This window comes from Pleurodeles waltl, chromosome 4_2 (assembly GCF_031143425.1).
Source record: "Pleurodeles waltl isolate 20211129_DDA chromosome 4_2, aPleWal1.hap1.20221129, whole genome shotgun sequence".
NCBI lineage: Eukaryota > Metazoa > Chordata > Amphibia > Caudata > Salamandridae > Pleurodeles > Pleurodeles waltl.
In genome coordinates, this window is record NC_090443.1 from 685972525 (window position 1) to 685989656 (window position 17132).

The 17132-nt window shown below is 50.2% G+C and overlaps 1 protein-coding gene across 2 annotated transcripts in view; it reads left to right on the plus strand.

Annotated features, from left to right (window-relative positions):
* SYDE2 (synapse defective Rho GTPase homolog 2) overlaps positions 1 to 17132 on the plus strand; it is a 223525-nt gene that overhangs the window by 70579 nt on the left and 135814 nt on the right. The gene's annotated exons all lie outside the window — the stretch shown is intronic.

Genomic DNA, 17132 nt, shown 5'->3' on the forward strand with positions numbered 1-17132 from the left:
CGACCCCGTAGACAAGGGTCGCTCCCGGTGGGGGTCCGGGGGGCAAATTTATTTTAGGCCATTTCTGCCTCCCCCCGGGGGCAGATCGGCCTATTATTAGGCCGATCTGCCACCGGGGGGGGCAGAAACCTCTAGGCGCCAGGGCAAATTTTTTTTGTGTGTTTTTTTTTTTTGTATGTTTGTTTTTTTAGAGATGGGGAGCGACCCATCAGGCAAGGGTCGCTCCCCTGGGGGGCAAACTGTATTTAGACCATTTCTCCCCCCCTTGGGGGCAGATTGGTCGATTTGAGGTCAATCTGCCCCCAAGGGGGCAGAAACCACTAGGCAGCGGGGATTATTTTTTTGGCGCCAATGTCACGCAGGGGGAGCGACCCCGTAGGTGAGGGTCGCTCCTGGTGGGGGGGTGGGGGTTGGGGATGCAAATTTATTTTAGGCCATTTCTGCCCCCCCTGGTGGCAGATCGGCCTATTATTAGGCCGATCTGCCACCAGGGGGGGGCAGAAACCTGTAGGCGCCAGGGCAATTTTTTTTTGTGTGTTTTTTTTTTTTTGTATGTTTGTTTTTTTAAAGATGGGGAGCGACCCATCAGGCAAGGGTCGCTCCCCTGGGGGGCAAACTGTATTTAGACCATTTCTGCCCCCCTTGGGGGCAGATTGGTCGATTTTAGGTCAATCTGCCCCCAAGGGGGCAGAAACCACTAGGCAGCGGGGATTTGTTTTTTGGCGCCAATGTCACGCAGGGGGAGCGACCCCGTAGGTGAGGGTCGCTCCTGGTGGGGGGGTGGGGGTTGGGGATGCAAATTTATTTTAGGCCATTTCTGCCCCCCCTGGTGGCAGATCGGCCTATTATTAGGCCGATCTGCCACCAGGGGGGGGGCAGAAACCTCTAGGCGCCAGGGCAATTTTTTTTTGTGTGGTTTTTTTTTTTGTATGTTTGTTTTTTTTAGAGATGGGAAGCGACCCATCAGGCAAGGGTCGCTCCCCTGGGGGGCAAACTGTATTTAGACCATTTCTGCCCCCCTTGGGGGCAGATTGGTCGATTTGAGGTCAATCTGCCCCCAAGGGGGCAGAAACCACTAGGCACCGGGGATTTGTTTTTTGGCGCCAATGTCACGCAGGGGGAGCGACCCCGTAGGTGAGGGTCGCTCCTGGTGGGGGGGTGGGGGTTGGGGATGCAAATTTATTTTAGGCCATTTCTGCCTCCCCTGGGGGCAGAAACCTGTAGACGCCAGGGCAAAAAGAAAAAGTTTTTTTTTTTTGTTGTTTGTTTGTTTTTTTAGAGATGGGGAGCGACCCATCAGACAAGGGTCGCTCCCCTGGGGGGCAAACTGATTGGATTGGTCGATTTTAGGTCAATCTGCCCCAAGGGGGCAGAAACCACTAGGCACCGGGGATTTGTTTTTTGGCGCCAATGTCATGCAGGGGGAGCGACCCCGTAGGCAAGGGTCGCTCTGGGGTGGGGGGGGGGGGGGTTCGGGGGGCAAATTTATTTTAGGCCATTTCTGCCCCCCCTGGGGGCAGAAACCTGTAGGCGCCAGGGCACCTTTTTTTTTGGTGTTTTTTTTTTTTTGTTTGGTTTTTTTACAGATGGGGAGCGACCCATCAGACAAGGGTCGCTCCCCTGGGGGGCAAACTGTGTTTAGACCATTTCTGCCCCCCTTGGGGGCAGATTGGTCGATTTGAGGTCAATCTGCCCCAAGGGGGCAGAAACCACTAGGCACCGGGGATATGTTTTTTGGCGCCAATGTCACGCAGGGGGAGCGACCCCGTAGACAAGGGTCGCTCCCGGTGGGGGTCCGGGGGGCAAATTTATTTTAGGCCATTTCTGCCTCCCCCCGGGGGCAGATCGGCCTATTATTAGGCCGATCTGCCACCGGGGGGGGCAGAAACCTCTAGGCGCCAGGGCAAATTTTTTTTGTGTGTTTTTTTTTTTGTATGTTTGTTTTTTTAGAGATGGGGAGCGACCCATCAGGCAAGGGTCGCTCCCCTGGGGGGCAAACTGTATTTAGACCATTTCTCCCCCCCTTGGGGGCAGATTGGTCGATTTGAGGTCAATCTGCCCCCAAGGGGGCAGAAACCACTAGGCAGCGGGGATTATTTTTTTGGCGCCAATGTCATGCAGGGGGAGCGACCCCGTAGGTGAGGGTCGCTCCTGGTGGGGGGGTGGGGGTTGGGGATGCAAATTTATTTTAGGCCATTTCTGCCCCCCCTGGTGGCAGATCGGCCTATTATTAGGCCGATCTGCCACCAGGGGGGGGCAGAAACCTGTAGGCGCCAGGGCAATTTTTTTTTGTGTGTTTTTTTTTTTTGTATGTTTGTTTTTTTAAAGATGGGGAGCGACCCATCAGGCAAGGGTCGCTCCCCTGGGGGGCAAACTGTATTTAGACCATTTCTGCCCCCCTTGGGGGCAGATTGGTCGATTTTAGGTCAATCTGCCCCCAAGGGGGCAGAAACCACTAGGCAGCGGGGATTTGTTTTTTGGCGCCAATGTCACGCAGGGGGAGCGACCCCGTAGGTGAGGGTCGCTCCTGGTGGGGGGGTGGGGGTTGGGGATGCAAATTTATTTTAGGCCATTTCTGCCCCCCCTGGTGGCAGATCGGCCTATTATTAGGCCGATCTGCCACCAGGGGGGGGGGCAGAAACCTCTAGGCGCCAGGGCAATTTTTTTTTGTGTGGTTTTTTTTTTTGTATGTTTGTTTTTTTAAAGATGGGGAGCGACCCATCAGGCAAGGGTCGCTCCCCTGGGGGGCAAACTGTATTTAGACCATTTCTGCCCCCCTTGGGGGCAGATTGGTCGATTTTAGGTCAATCTGCCCCAAGGGGGCAGAAACCACTAGGCACCGGGGATTTGTTTTTTGGCGCCAATGTCACGCAGGGGGAGCGACCCCGTAGGTGAGGGTCGCTCCTGGTGGGGGGGGTGGGGGTTGGGGATGCAAATTTATTATAGGCCATTTCTGCCCCCCCTGGGGGCAGATCGGCCTATTATTAGGCCGATCTGCCCCCAGGGGGGGCAGAAACCTGTAGACGCCAGGGCAAAAAAAAAAGTTGTGTTTTTTTTTTTTTGTTTGTTTGTTTTTTCAGAGATGGGGAGCGACCCATCAGACAAGGGTCGCTCCCCTGGGGGGCAAACTGTGTTTAGACCATTTCTGCCCCCTTTGGGGGCGGATTGGTCGATTTTAGGTCAGAAACCACTATGCACCGGGGATTTGTTTTTTGGCACCAATGTCACGCAGGGGGAGCGACCCCGTAGGCAAGGGTCGCTCCGGGGGGGGGGGTGGGGGTTCGGGGGGCAAATTTATTTTAGGCCATTTCTGCCCCCCCTGGGGGCAGATCGGCCTATTATTAGGCTGATCTGCCACCAGGGGGGGGCAGAAACCTCTAGGCGCCAGGGCAATTTTTTTTTGTGTGGTTTTTTTTTTGTATGTTTGTTTTTTTAAAGATGGGGAGCGACCCATCAGGCAAGGGTCGCTCCCCTGGGGGGCAAACTGTATTTAGACCATTTCTGCCCCCCTTGGGGGCAGATTGGTCGATTTTAGGTCAATCTGCCCCAATGGGGCAGAAACCACTAGGCACCGGGGATTTGTTTTTTGGCGCCAATGTCACGCAGGGGGAGCGACCCCGTAGGCAAGGGTCGCTCCTGGTGGTGGGGTGGGGGTTGGGGATGCAAATTTATTTTAGGCCATTTCTGCCCCCCCTGGGGGCAGATCGGCCTATTATTAGGCCGATCTGCCCCCAGGGGGGGCAGAAACCTGTAGGCGCCAGGGCAAAAAAAAAAATTCTTTTTTTTTTTTTGTTTGTTTGTTTTTTTAGAGATGGGGAGCGACCCATCAGACAAGGGTCGCTCCCCTGGGGGGCAAACTGTGTTTAGACCATTTCTGCCCCCTTTGGGGGCAGATTGGTCGATTTTAGGTCAATCTGCCCCAAGGGGGCAGAAACCACTAGGCACCGGGGATTTGTTTTTTGGCGCCAATGTCACGCAGGGGGAGCGACCCCGTAGGCAAGGGTCGCTCCCGGGGGGGTGGGGGTTCGGGGGGCAAATTTATTTTAGGCCATTTCTCCCCCCCCCGGGGGCAGATCGGCCTATTATTAGGCCGATCTGCCACCAGGGGGGGGCAGAAACCTCTAGGCGCCAGGGCAAATTCTTTTTGTGTGTTTTTTTTTTTGTATGTTTGTTTTTTTAGAGATGGGGAGCGACCCATCAGGCAAGGGTCGCTCCCCTGGGGGGCAAACTGTATTTAGACCATTTCTGCCCCCCTTGGGGGCAGATTGGTCGATTTTAGGTCAATCTGCCCCAAGGGGGCAGAAACCACTAGGCACCGGGGATTTGTTTTTTGGCGCCAATGTCAAGCAGGGGGAGCGACCCCGTAGGCAAGGGTCGCTCCTGGGCAGGGGGGTTTGGGGGGGGTGGGCGGTCAAATTTATTTTGGGGCATTTCCCCCCCTCCTGGGGCCGGCTGAGCTAGAGGGCAAAATCCACAGGTAGGCACTTTGCAAAAAACACCTCTGTTTTCTGTGAAAAAATAGGTTGTGTCCACGTTGTGTTTTGGGCCATTTCCTTTCGTGGGCGCTAAGCCTACCCACACAAGTGAGGTACCATTTTTATGGAGAGACTTAGGGGAACGCTGGGTGGAAGGAAATATGTGGCTCCTCTCAGATTCCAGAACTTTCTGTCACCGAAATGAGAGGAAAAAGTTTTTTTGGGCCAAATTTTGATGTTTGCAAAGGATTCTGGGTAACAGAGCCTGGTCAGAGCCCCGCAAATCACCCCATCTTGGATTCCCCTAGGTCTCTAGTTTTCAAAAATGTGCTGGTTTGCTAGGTTTCCCCAGGTGCCGGCTGAGCTAGAGGCCAAAATCCACAGGTAGGCACTGTTTTCTATGAAAAAATGTGATTTGTCCACGTTGTGTTTTGGGCCATTTCCTGTCGCGAGCGCTAGGCCTACCCACACAAGTGAGGTATCATTTTTTTCTGGAGACGTGGGGGAACGCTGGGTGGAAGGAAATATGTGGCTCCTCTCAGATTCCAGAACTTTCTGACACAGAAATGTGAGGAACATGTGTTTTTTTAGCCAAATTTTGAGGTTTGCAAAGGATTCTGGGTAACAGAACCTGGTCCGAGCCACACAAGTCACCCCATCTTGGATTCCCCTAGGTCTCTAGTTTTCATAAATGCACAGGTTTGGTAGGTTTCCCTAGGTGGCGGCTGAGCTACAGGCCAAAATCTACAGGTAGGCACTTTGCAAAAAACACCTCTGTTTTCCTTCAAAAATTTGGCTGTGTCCACGTTGCGCTTTGGGGCGTTTCCTGTCGCGGGCGCTAGGCCTACCCACACAAGTGAGGTATAATTTTTATCGGGAGACGTGGGGGAACGCTGGGTGGAAGGAAATTTGTGGCTCCTCTCAGATTCCAGAACTTTCTGCCACAGAAATGTGAGGAACATGTGTTTTTTTAGCCAAATTTTGAGGTTTGCAAAGGATTCTGGGTAACAGAACCTGGTCCGAGCCACACAAGTCACCCCATCTTGGATTCCCCTAGGTCTCTAGTTTTCAGAAATGCACAGGTTTGGTAGGTTTCCCTAGGTGGCGGCTGAGCTACAGGCCAAAATCTACAGGTAGGCACTTTTCAAAAACACCTCTGTTTTCCTTCAAAAATTTGGCTGTGTCCACGTTGCGCTTTGGGGCGTTTCCTGTCGCGGGCACTAGGCCTACCCACACAAGTGAGGTATCATTTTTATCGGGAGACGTGGGGGAACGCTGGGTGGAAGGAAATTTGTGGCTCCTCTCAGATTCCAGAACTTTCTGCCACAGAAATGTGAGGAACATGTGTTTTTTAGCCAAATTTTGAGGTTTGCAAAGGATTCTGGGTAACAGAACCTGGTCCGAGCCACACAAGTCACCCCATCTTGGATTCCCCTAGGTCTCTAGTTTTCATAAATGCACAGGTTTGGTAGGTTTCCCTAGGTGGCGGCTGAGTTACAGGCCAAAATCTACAGGTAGGCACTTTGCAAAAAACACCTCTGTTTTCCTTCAAAAATGTGGCTGTGTCCACGTTGCGCTTTGGGGCGTTTCCTGTCGCGGGCGCTAGGCCTACCCACACAAGTGAGGTATCATTTTTATCGGGAGACGTGGGGGAACGCTGGGTGGAAGGAAATTTGTGGCTCCTCTCAGATTCCAGAACTTTCTGCCACAGAAATGTGAGGAACATGTGTTTTTTTAGCCAAATTGTGAGGTTTGCAAAGGATTCTGGGTAACAGAATCTGGTCCGAGCCACACAAGTCACCCCATCTTGGATTCCCCTAGGTCTCTAGTTTTCAGAAATGCACAGGTTTGGTAGGTTTCCCTAGGTGGCGGCTGAGCTACAGGCCAAAATCTACAGGTAGGCACTTTGCAAAAAACACCTCTGTTTTCCTTCAAAAATTTGGCTGTGTCCACGTTGCGCTTTGGGGCGTTTCCTGTCGCGGGCGCTAGGCCTACCCACACAAGTGAGGTATCATTTTTATCGGGAGACGTGGGGGAACGCTGGGTGGAAGGAATTTTGTGGCTCCTCTCAGATTCCAGAACTTTCTGCCACAGAAATGTGAGGAACATGTGTTTTTTTAGCCAAATTATGAGGTTTGCAAAGGATTCTGGGTAACAGAACCTGGTCCGAGCCACACAAGTCACCCCATCTTGGATTCCCCTAGGTCTCTAGTTTTCATAAATGCACAGGTTTGGTAGGTTTCCCTAGGTGGCGGCTGAGCTACAGGCCAAAATCTACAGGTAGGCACTTTGCAAAAAACACCTCTGTTTTCCTTCAAAAATTTGGCTGTGTCCACGTTGCGCTTTGGGGCGTTTCCTGTCGCGGGCGCGAGGCCTACCCACACAAGTGAGGTATAATTTTTATCGGGAGACGTGGGGGAACGCTGGGTGGAAGGAAATTTGTGGCTCCTCTCAGATTCCAGAACTTTCTGCCACAGAAATGTGAGGAACATGTGTTTTTTTAGCCAAATTTTGAGGTTTGCAAAGGATTCTGGGTAACAGAACCTGGTCCGAGCCACACAAGTCACCCCATCTTGGATTCCCCTAGGTCTCTAGTTTTCAGAAATGGACAGGTTTGGTAGGTTTCCCTAGGTGGCGGCTGAGCTACAGGCCAAAATCTACAGGTAGGCACTTTGCAAAAAACACCTCTGTTTTCCTTCAAAAATTTGGCTGTGTCCACGTTGCGCTTTGGGGCGTTTTCCTGTCGCGGGCGCTAGGCCTACCCACACAAGTGAGGTATCATTTTTATCGGGAGACGTGGGGGAACGCTGGGTGGAAGGAATTTTGTGGCTCCTCTCAGATTCCAGAACTTTCTGCCACAGAAATGTGAGGAACATGTGTTTTTTTAGCCAAATTATGAGGTTTGCAAAGGATTCTGGGTAACAGAACCTGGTCCGAGCCACACAAGTCACCCCATCTTGGATTCCCCTAGGTCTCTAGTTTTCAGAAATGCACAGGTTTGGTAGGTTTCCCTAGGTGGCGGCTGAGCTACAGGCCAAAATCTACAGGTAGGCACTTTGCAAAAAACACCTCTGTTTTCCTTCAAAAATGTGGCTGTGTCCACGTTGCGCTTTGGGGCCTTTCCAGTCGCGGGCGCTAGGCCTACCCACACAAGTGAGGTATAATTTTTATCGGGAGACGTGGGGGAACGCTGGGTGGAAGGAAATTTGTGGCTCCTCTCAGATTCCAGAACTTTCTGCCACAGAAATGTGAGGAACATGTGTTTTTTTAGCCAAATTTTGAGGTTTGCAAAGGATTCTGGGTAACAGAACCTGGTCCGAGCCACACAAGTCACCCCATCTTGGATTCCCCTAGGTCTCTAGTTTTCAGAAATGCACAGGTTTGGTAGGTTTCCCTAGGTGGCGGCTGAGCTACAGGCCAAAATCTACAGGTAGGCACTTTGCAAAAAACACCTCTGTTTTCCTTCAAAAATTTGGCTGTGTCCACGTTGCGCTTTGGGGCGTTTCCTGTCGCGGGCGCTAGGCCTACCCACACAAGTGAGGTATCATTTTTATCGGGAGACGTGGGGGAACGCTGGGTGGAAGGAATTTTGTGGCTCCTCTCAGATTCCAGAACTTTCTGCCACAGAAATGTGAGGAACATGTGTTTTTTTAGCCAAATTATGAGGTTTGCAAAGGATTCTGGGTAACAGAACCTGGTCCGAGCCACACAAGTCACCCCATCTTGGATTCCCCTAGGTCTCTAGTTTTCATAAATGCACAGGTTTGGTAGGTTTCCCTAGGTGGCGGCTGAGCTACAGGCCAAAATCTACAGGTAGGCACTTTGCAAAAAACACCTCTGTTTTCCTTCAAAAATTTGGCTGTGTCCACGTTGCGCTTTGGGGCGTTTCCTGTCGCGGGCGCGAGGCCTACCCACACAAGTGAGGTATAATTTTTATCGGGAGACGTGGGGGAACGCTGGGTGGAAGGAAATTTGTGGCTCCTCTCAGATTCCAGAACTTTCTGCCACAGAAATGTGAGGAACATGTGTTTTTTTAGCCAAATTTTGAGGTTTGCAAAGGATTCTGGGTAACAGAACCTGGTCCGAGCCACACAAGTCACCCCATCTTGGATTCCCCTAGGTCTCTAGTTTTCAGAAATGGACAGGTTTGGTAGGTTTCCCTAGGTGGCGGCTGAGCTACAGGCCAAAATCTACAGGTAGGCACTTTGCAAAAAACACCTCTGTTTTCCTTCAAAAATTTGGCTGTGTCCACGTTGCGCTTTGGGGCGTTTTCCTGTCGCGGGCGCTAGGCCTACCCACACAAGTGAGGTATCATTCTTATCGGGAGACGTGGGGGAACGCTGGGTGGAAGGAATTTTGTGGCTCCTCTCAGATTCCAGAACTTTCTGCCACAGAAATGTGAGGAACATGTGTTTTTTTAGCCAAATTATGAGGTTTGCAAAGGATTCTGGGTAACAGAACCTGGTCCGAGCCACACAAGTCACCCCATCTTGGATTCCCCTAGGTCTCTAGTTTTCAGAAATGCACAGGTTTGGTAGGTTTCCCTAGGTGGCGGCTGAGCTACAGGCCAAAATCTACAGGTAGGCACTTTGCAAAAAACACCTCTGTTTTCCTTCAAAAATGTGGCTGTGTCCACGTTGCGCTTTGGGGCCTTTCCAGTCGCGGGCGCTAGGCCTACCCACACAAGTGAGGTATAATTTTTATCGGGAGACGTGGGGGAACGCTGGGTGGAAGGAAATTTGTGGCTCCTCTCAGATTCCAGAACTTTCTGCCACAGAAATGTGAGGAACATGTGTTTTTTTAGCCAAATTTTGAGGTTTGCAAAGGATTCTGGGTAACAGAACCTGGTCCGAGCCACACAAGTCACCCCATCTTGGATTCCCCTAGGTCTCTAGTTTTCAGAAATGCACAGGTTTGGTAGGTTTCCCTAGGGGGCGGCTGAGCTACAGGCCAAAATCTACAGGTAGGCACTTTGCAAAAAAAAAAAAACTCTGTTTTCCTTAAAAAATTTGGCTGTGTCCACGTTGCGCTTTGGGGCGTTTCCTGTCGCGGGCGCTAGGCCTACCCACACAAGTGAGGTATCATTTTTATCGGAAGACGTGGGGGAACGCTGGGTGGAAGGAATTTTGTGGCTCCTCTCAGATTCCAGAACTTTCTGCCACAGAAATGTGAGGAACATGTGTTTTTTTAGCCAAATTTTGAGGTTTGCAAAGGATTCTGGGTAACAGAACCTGGTCCGAGCTACACAAGTCACCCCATCTTGGATTCCCCTAGGTCTCTAGTTTTCAGAAATGCACAGGTTTGGTAGGTTTCCCTAGGTGGCGGCTGAGCTACAGGCCAAAATCTACAGGTAGGCACTTTGCAAAAAACACCTCTGTTTTCCTTCAAAAAGTTGGCTGTGTCCACGTTGCGCTTTGGGGCGTTTCCTGTCGCAGGCTCTAGGCCTACCCACACAAGTGAGGTGTCATTTTTATCGGGAGACGTGGGGGAACCCTGGGTGGAAGGAAATTTGTGGCTCCTCTCAGATTCCAGAACTTTCTGCCACAGAAATGTGAGGAACATGTGTTTTTTTAGCCAAATTTTGAGGTTTGCAAAGGATTCTGGGTAACTGAACCTGGTCCGAGCCACACAAGTCACCCCATCTTGGATTCCCCTAGGTCTCTAGTTTTCAGAAATGCACAGGTTTGGTAGGTTTCCCTAGGTGGCGGCTGAGCTACAGGCCAAAATCTACAGGTAGGCACTTTGCAAAAAACACCTCTGTTTTCCTTCAAAAATTTGGCTGTGTCCACGTTGCGCTTTGGGGCGTTTCCTGTCGCGTGCGCTAGGCCTACCCACACAAGTGAGGTATCATTTTTATCGGGAGACGTGGGGGAACGCTGGGTGGAAGGAAATTTGTGGCTCCTCTCAGATTCCAGAACTTTCTGCCACAGAAATGTGAGGAACATGTGTTTTTTTAGCCAAATTTTGAGGTTTGCAAAGGATTCTGGGTAACAGAACCTGGTCCGAGCCACACAAGTCACCCCATCTTGGATTCCCCTAGGTCTCTAGTTTTCAGAAATGCACAGGTTTGGTATGTTTCCCTAGGTGGCGGCTGAGCTACAGGCCAAAATCTACAGGTAGGCACTTTTCAAAAAACACCTCTGTTTTCCTTCAAAAATTTGGCTGTGTCCACGTTGCGCTTTGGGGCGTTTCCTGTCGCGGGCACTAGGCCTACCCACACAAGTGAGGTATCATTTTTATCGGGAGACGTGGGGGAACGCTTGGTGGAAGGAAATTTGTGGCTCCTCTCAGATTCCAGAACTTTCTGCCACAGAAATGTGAGGAACATGTGTTTTTTAGCCAAATTTTGAGGTTTGCAAAGGATTCTGGGTAACAGAACCTGGTCCGAGCCACACAAGTCACCCCATCTTGGATTCCCCTAGGTCTCTAGTTTTCATAAATGCACAGGTTTGGTAGGTTTCCCTAGGTGGCGGCTGAGCTACAGGCCAAAATCTACAGGTAGGCACTTTGCAAAAAACACCTCTGTTTTCCTTCAAAAATTTGGCTGTGTCCACGTTGCGCGTTGGGGCGTTTCCTGTCGCGGGCGCTAGGCCTACCCACACAAGTGAGGTATCATTTTTATCGGGAGACGTGGGGGAACGCTGGGTGGAAGGAAATTTGTGGCTCCTCTCAGATTCCAGAACTTTCTGCCACAGAAATGTGAGGAACATGTGTTTTTTTAGCCAAATTGTGAGGTTTGCAAAGGATTCTGGGTAACAGAATCTGGTCCGAGCCACACAAGTCACCCCATCTTGGATTCCCCTAGGTCTCTAGTTTTCAGAAATGCACAGGTTTGGTAGGTTTCCCTAGGTGGCGGCTGAGCTACAGGCCAAAATCTACAGGTAGGCACTTTGCAAAAAACACCTCTGTTTTCCTTCAAAAATTTGGCTGTGTCCACGTTGCGCTTTGGGGCGTTTTCCTGTCGCGGGCGCTAGGCCTACCCACACAAGTGAGGTATCATTTTTATCGGGAGACGTGGGGGAACGCTGGGTGGAAGGAATTTTGTGGCTCCTCTCAGATTCCAGAACTTTCTGCCACAGAAATGTGAGGAACATGTGTTTTTTTAGCCAAATTATGAGGTTTGCAAAGGATTCTGGGTAACAGAACCTGGTCCGAGCCACACAAGTCACCCCATCTTGGATTCCCCTAGGTCTCTAGTTTTCAGAAATGCACAGGTTTGGTAGGTTTCCCTAGGTGGCGGCTGAGCTACAGGCCAAAATCTACAGGTAGGCACTTTGCAAAAAACACCTCTGTTTTCCTTCAAAAATTTGGCTGTGTCCACGTTGCGCTTTGGGGCCTTTCCAGTCGCGGGCGCTAGGCCTACCCACACAAGTGAGGTATAATTTTTATCGGGAGACGTGGGGGAACGCTGGGTGGAAGGAAATTTGTGGCTCCTCTCAGATTCCAGAACTTTCTGCCACAGAAATGTGAGGAACATGTGTTTTTTTAGCCAAATTTTGAGGTTTGCAAAGGATTCTGGGTAACAGAACCTGGTCCGAGCCACACAAGTCACCCCATCTTGGATTCCCCTAGGTCTCTAGTTTTCAGAAATGCACAGGTTTGGTAGGTTTCTCTAGGTGGCGGCTGAGCTACAGGCCAAAATCTACAGGTAGGCACTTTGCAACAAAAAAAAAACCTCTGTTTTCCTTAAAAAATTTGGCTGTGTCCACGTTGCGCTTTGGGGCGTTTCCTGTCGCGGGCGCTAGGCCTACCCACACAAGTGAGGTATCATTTTTATCGGAAGACGTGGGGGAACGCTGGGTGGAAGGAATTTTGTGGCTCCTCTCAGATTCCAGAACTTTCTGCCACAGAAATGTGAGGAACATGTGTTTTTTTAGCCAAATTTTGAGGTTTGCAAAGGATTCTGGGTAACAGAACCTGGTCCGAGCTACACAAGTCACCCCATCTTGGATTCCCCTAGGTCTCTAGTTTTCAGAAATGCACAGGTTTGGTAGGTTTCCCTAGGTGGCGGCTGAGCTACAGGCCAAAATCTACAGGTAGGCACTTTGCAAAAAACACCTCTGTTTTCCTTCAAAAAGTTGGCTGTGTCCACGTTGCGCTTTGGGGCGTTTCCTGTCGCAGGCTCTAGGCCTACCCACACAAGTGAGGTGTCATTTTTATCGGGAGACGTGGGGGAACCCTGGGTGGAAGGAAATTTGTGGCTCCTCTCAGATTCCAGAACTTTCTGCCACAGAAATGTGAGGAACATGTGTTTTTTTAGCCAAATTTTGAGGTTTGCAAAGGATTCTGGGTAACTGAACCTGGTCCGAGCCACACAAGTCACCCCATCTTGGATTCCCCTAGGTCTCTAGTTTTCAGAAATGCACAGGTTTGGTAGGTTTCCCTAGGTGGCGGCTGAGCTACAGGCCAAAATCTACAGGTAGGCACTTTGCAAAAAACACCTCTGTTTTCCTTCAAAAATTTGGCTGTGTCCACGTTGCGCTTTGGGGCGTTTCCTGTCGCGGGCGCTAGGCCTACCCACACAAGTGAGGTATAATTTTTATCGGGAGACGTGGGGGAACGCTGGGTGGAAGGAAATTTGTGGCTCCTCTCAGATTCCAGAACTTTCTGCCACAGAAATGTGAGGAACATGTGTTTTTTTAGCCAAATTTTGAGGTTTGCAAAGGATTCTGGGTAACAGAACCTGGTCCGAGCCACACAAGTCACCCCATCTTGGATTCCCCTAGGTCTCTAGTTTTCAGAAATGCACAGGTTTGGTATGTTTCCCTAGGTGGCGGCTGAGCTACAGGCCAAAATCTACAGGTAGGCACTTTTCAAAAAACACCTCTGTTTTCCTTCAAAAATTTGGCTGTGTCCACGTTGCGCTTTGGGGCGTTTCCTGTCGCGGGCACTAGGCCTACCCACACAAGTGAGGTATCATTTTTATCGGGAGACGTGGGGGAACGCTGGGTGGAAGGAAATTTGTGGCTCCTCTCAGATTCCAGAACTTTCTGCCACAGAAATGTGAGGAACATGTGTTTTTTTAGCCAAATTGTGAGGTTTGCAAAGGATTCTGGGTAACAGAATCTGGTCCGAGCCACACAAGTCACCCCATCTTGGATTCCCCTAGGTCTCTAGTTTTCAGAAATGCACAGGTTTGGTAGGTTTCCCTAGGTGGCGGCTGAGCTACAGGCCAAAATCTACAGGTAGGCACTTTGCAAAAAACACCTCTGTTTTCCTTCAAAAATTTGGCTGTGTCCACGTTGCGCTTTGGGGCGTTTCCTGTCGCGGGCGCTAGGCCTACCCACACAAGTGAGGTATCATTTTTATCGGGAGACGTGGGGGAACGCTGGGTGGAAGGAATTTTGTGGCTCCTCTCAGATTCCAGAACTTTCTGCCACAGAAATGTGAGGAACATGTGTTTTTTTAGCCAAATTATGAGGTTTGCAAAGGATTCTGGGTAACAGAACCTGGTCCGAGCCACACAAGTCACCCCATCTTGGATTCCCCTAGGTCTCTAGTTTTCATAAATGCACAGGTTTGGTAGGTTTCCCTAGGTGGCGGCTGAGCTACAGGCCAAAATCTACAGGTAGGCACTTTGCAAAAAACACCTCTGTTTTCCTTCAAAAATTTGGCTGTGTCCACGTTGCGCTTTGGGGCGTTTCCTGTCGCGGGCGCGAGGCCTACCCACACAAGTGAGGTATAATTTTTATCGGGAGACGTGGGGGAACGCTGGGTGGAAGGAAATTTGTGGCTCCTCTCAGATTCCAGAACTTTCTGCCACAGAAATGTGAGGAACATGTGTTTTTTTAGCCAAATTTTGAGGTTTGCAAAGGATTCTGGGTAACAGAACCTGGTCCGAGCCACACAAGTCACCCCATCTTGGATTCCCCTAGGTCTCTAGTTTTCAGAAATGGACAGGTTTGGTAGGTTTCCCTAGGTGGCGGCTGAGCTACAGGCCAAAATCTACAGGTAGGCACTTTGCAAAAAACACCTCTGTTTTCCTTCAAAAATTTGGCTGTGTCCACGTTGCGCTTTGGGGCGTTTTCCTGTCGCGGGCGCTAGGCCTACCCACACAAGTGAGGTATCATTTTTATCGGGAGACGTGGGGGAACGCTGGGTGGAAGGAATTTTGTGGCTCCTCTCAGATTCCAGAACTTTCTGCCACAGAAATGTGAGGAACATGTGTTTTTTTAGCCAAATTATGAGGTTTGCAAAGGATTCTGGGTAACAGAACCTGGTCCGAGCCACACAAGTCACCCCATCTTGGATTCCCCTAGGTCTCTAGTTTTCAGAAATGCACAGGTTTGGTAGGTTTCCCTAGGTGGCGGCTGAGCTACAGGCCAAAATCTACAGGTAGGCACTTTGCAAAAAACACCTCTGTTTTCCTTCAAAAATGTGGCTGTGTCCACGTTGCGCTTTGGGGCCTTTCCAGTCGCGGGCGCTAGGCCTACCCACACAAGTGAGGTATAATTTTTATCGGGAGACGTGGGGGAACGCTGGGTGGAAGGAAATTTGTGGCTCCTCTCAGATTCCAGAACTTTCTGCCACAGAAATGTGAGGAACATGTGTTTTTTTAGCCAAATTTTGAGGTTTGCAAAGGATTCTGGGTAACAGAACCTGGTCCGAGCCACACAAGTCACCCCATCTTGGATTCCCCTAGGTCTCTAGTTTTCAGAAATGCACAGGTTTGGTAGGTTTCCCTAGGTGGCGGCTGAGCTACAGGCCAAAATCTACAGGTAGGCACTTTGCAAAAAACACCTCTGTTTTCCTTCAAAAATTTGGCTGTGTCCACGTTGCGCTTTGGGGCGTTTCCTGTCGCGGGCGCTAGGCCTACCCACACAAGTGAGGTATCATTTTTATCGGGAGACGTGGGGGAACGCTGGGTGGAAGGAATTTTGTGGCTCCTCTCAGATTCCAGAACTTTCTGCCACAGAAATGTGAGGAACATGTGTTTTTTTAGCCAAATTATGAGGTTTGCAAAGGATTCTGGGTAACAGAACCTGGTCCGAGCCACACAAGTCACCCCATCTTGGATTCCCCTAGGTCTCTAGTTTTCATAAATGCACAGGTTTGGTAGGTTTCCCTAGGTGGCGGCTGAGCTACAGGCCAAAATCTACAGGTAGGCACTTTGCAAAAAACACCTCTGTTTTCCTTCAAAAATTTGGCTGTGTCCACGTTGCGCTTTGGGGCGTTTCCTGTCGCGGGCGCGAGGCCTACCCACACAAGTGAGGTATAATTTTTATCGGGAGACGTGGGGGAACGCTGGGTGGAAGGAAATTTGTGGCTCCTCTCAGATTCCAGAACTTTCTGCCACAGAAATGTGAGGAACATGTGTTTTTTTAGCCAAATTTTGAGGTTTGCAAAGGATTCTGGGTAACAGAACCTGGTCCGAGCCACACAAGTCACCCCATCTTGGATTCCCCTAGGTCTCTAGTTTTCAGAAATGGACAGGTTTGGTAGGTTTCCCTAGGTGGCGGCTGAGCTACAGGCCAAAATCTACAGGTAGGCACTTTGCAAAAAACACCTCTGTTTTCCTTCAAAAATTTGGCTGTGTCCACGTTGCGCTTTGGGGCGTTTTCCTGTCGCGGGCGCTAGGCCTACCCACACAAGTGAGGTATCATTCTTATCGGGAGACGTGGGGGAACGCTGGGTGGAAGGAATTTTGTGGCTCCTCTCAGATTCCAGAACTTTCTGCCACAGAAATGTGAGGAACATGTGTTTTTTTAGCCAAATTATGAGGTTTGCAAAGGATTCTGGGTAACAGAACCTGGTCCGAGCCACACAAGTCACCCCATCTTGGATTCCCCTAGGTCTCTAGTTTTCAGAAATGCACAGGTTTGGTAGGTTTCCCTAGGTGGCGGCTGAGCTACAGGCCAAAATCTACAGGTAGGCACTTTGCAAAAAACACCTCTGTTTTCCTTCAAAAATGTGGCTGTGTCCACGTTGCGCTTTGGGGCCTTTCCAGTCGCGGGCGCTAGGCCTACCCACACAAGTGAGGTATAATTTTTATCGGGAGACGTGGGGGAACGCTGGGTGGAAGGAAATTTGTGGCTCCTCTCAGATTCCAGAACTTTCTGCCACAGAAATGTGAGGAACATGTGTTTTTTTAGCCAAATTTTGAGGTTTGCAAAGGATTCTGGGTAACAGAACCTGGTCCGAGCCACACAAGTCACCCCATCTTGGATTCCCCTAGGTCTCTAGTTTTCAGAAATGCACAGGTTTGGTAGGTTTCCCTAGGGGGCGGCTGAGCTACAGGCCAAAATCTACAGGTAGGCACTTTGCAAAAAAAAAAAAACTCTGTTTTCCTTAAAAAATTTGGCTGTGTCCACGTTGCGCTTTGGGGCGTTTCCTGTCGCGGGCGCTAGGCCTACCCACACAAGTGAGGTATCATTTTTATCGGAAGACGTGGGGGAACGCTGGGTGGAAGGAATTTTGTGGCTCCTCTCAGATTCCAGAACTTTCTGCCACAGAAATGTGAGGAACATGTGTTTTTTTAGCCAAATTTTGAGGTTTGCAAAGGATTCTGGGTAACAGAACCTGGTCCGAGCTACACAAGTCACCCCATCTTGGATTCCCCTAGGTCTCTAGTTTTCAGAAATGCACAGGTTTGGTAGGTTTCCCTAGGTGGCGGCTGAGCTACAGGCCAAAATCTACAGGTAGGCACTTTGCAAAAAA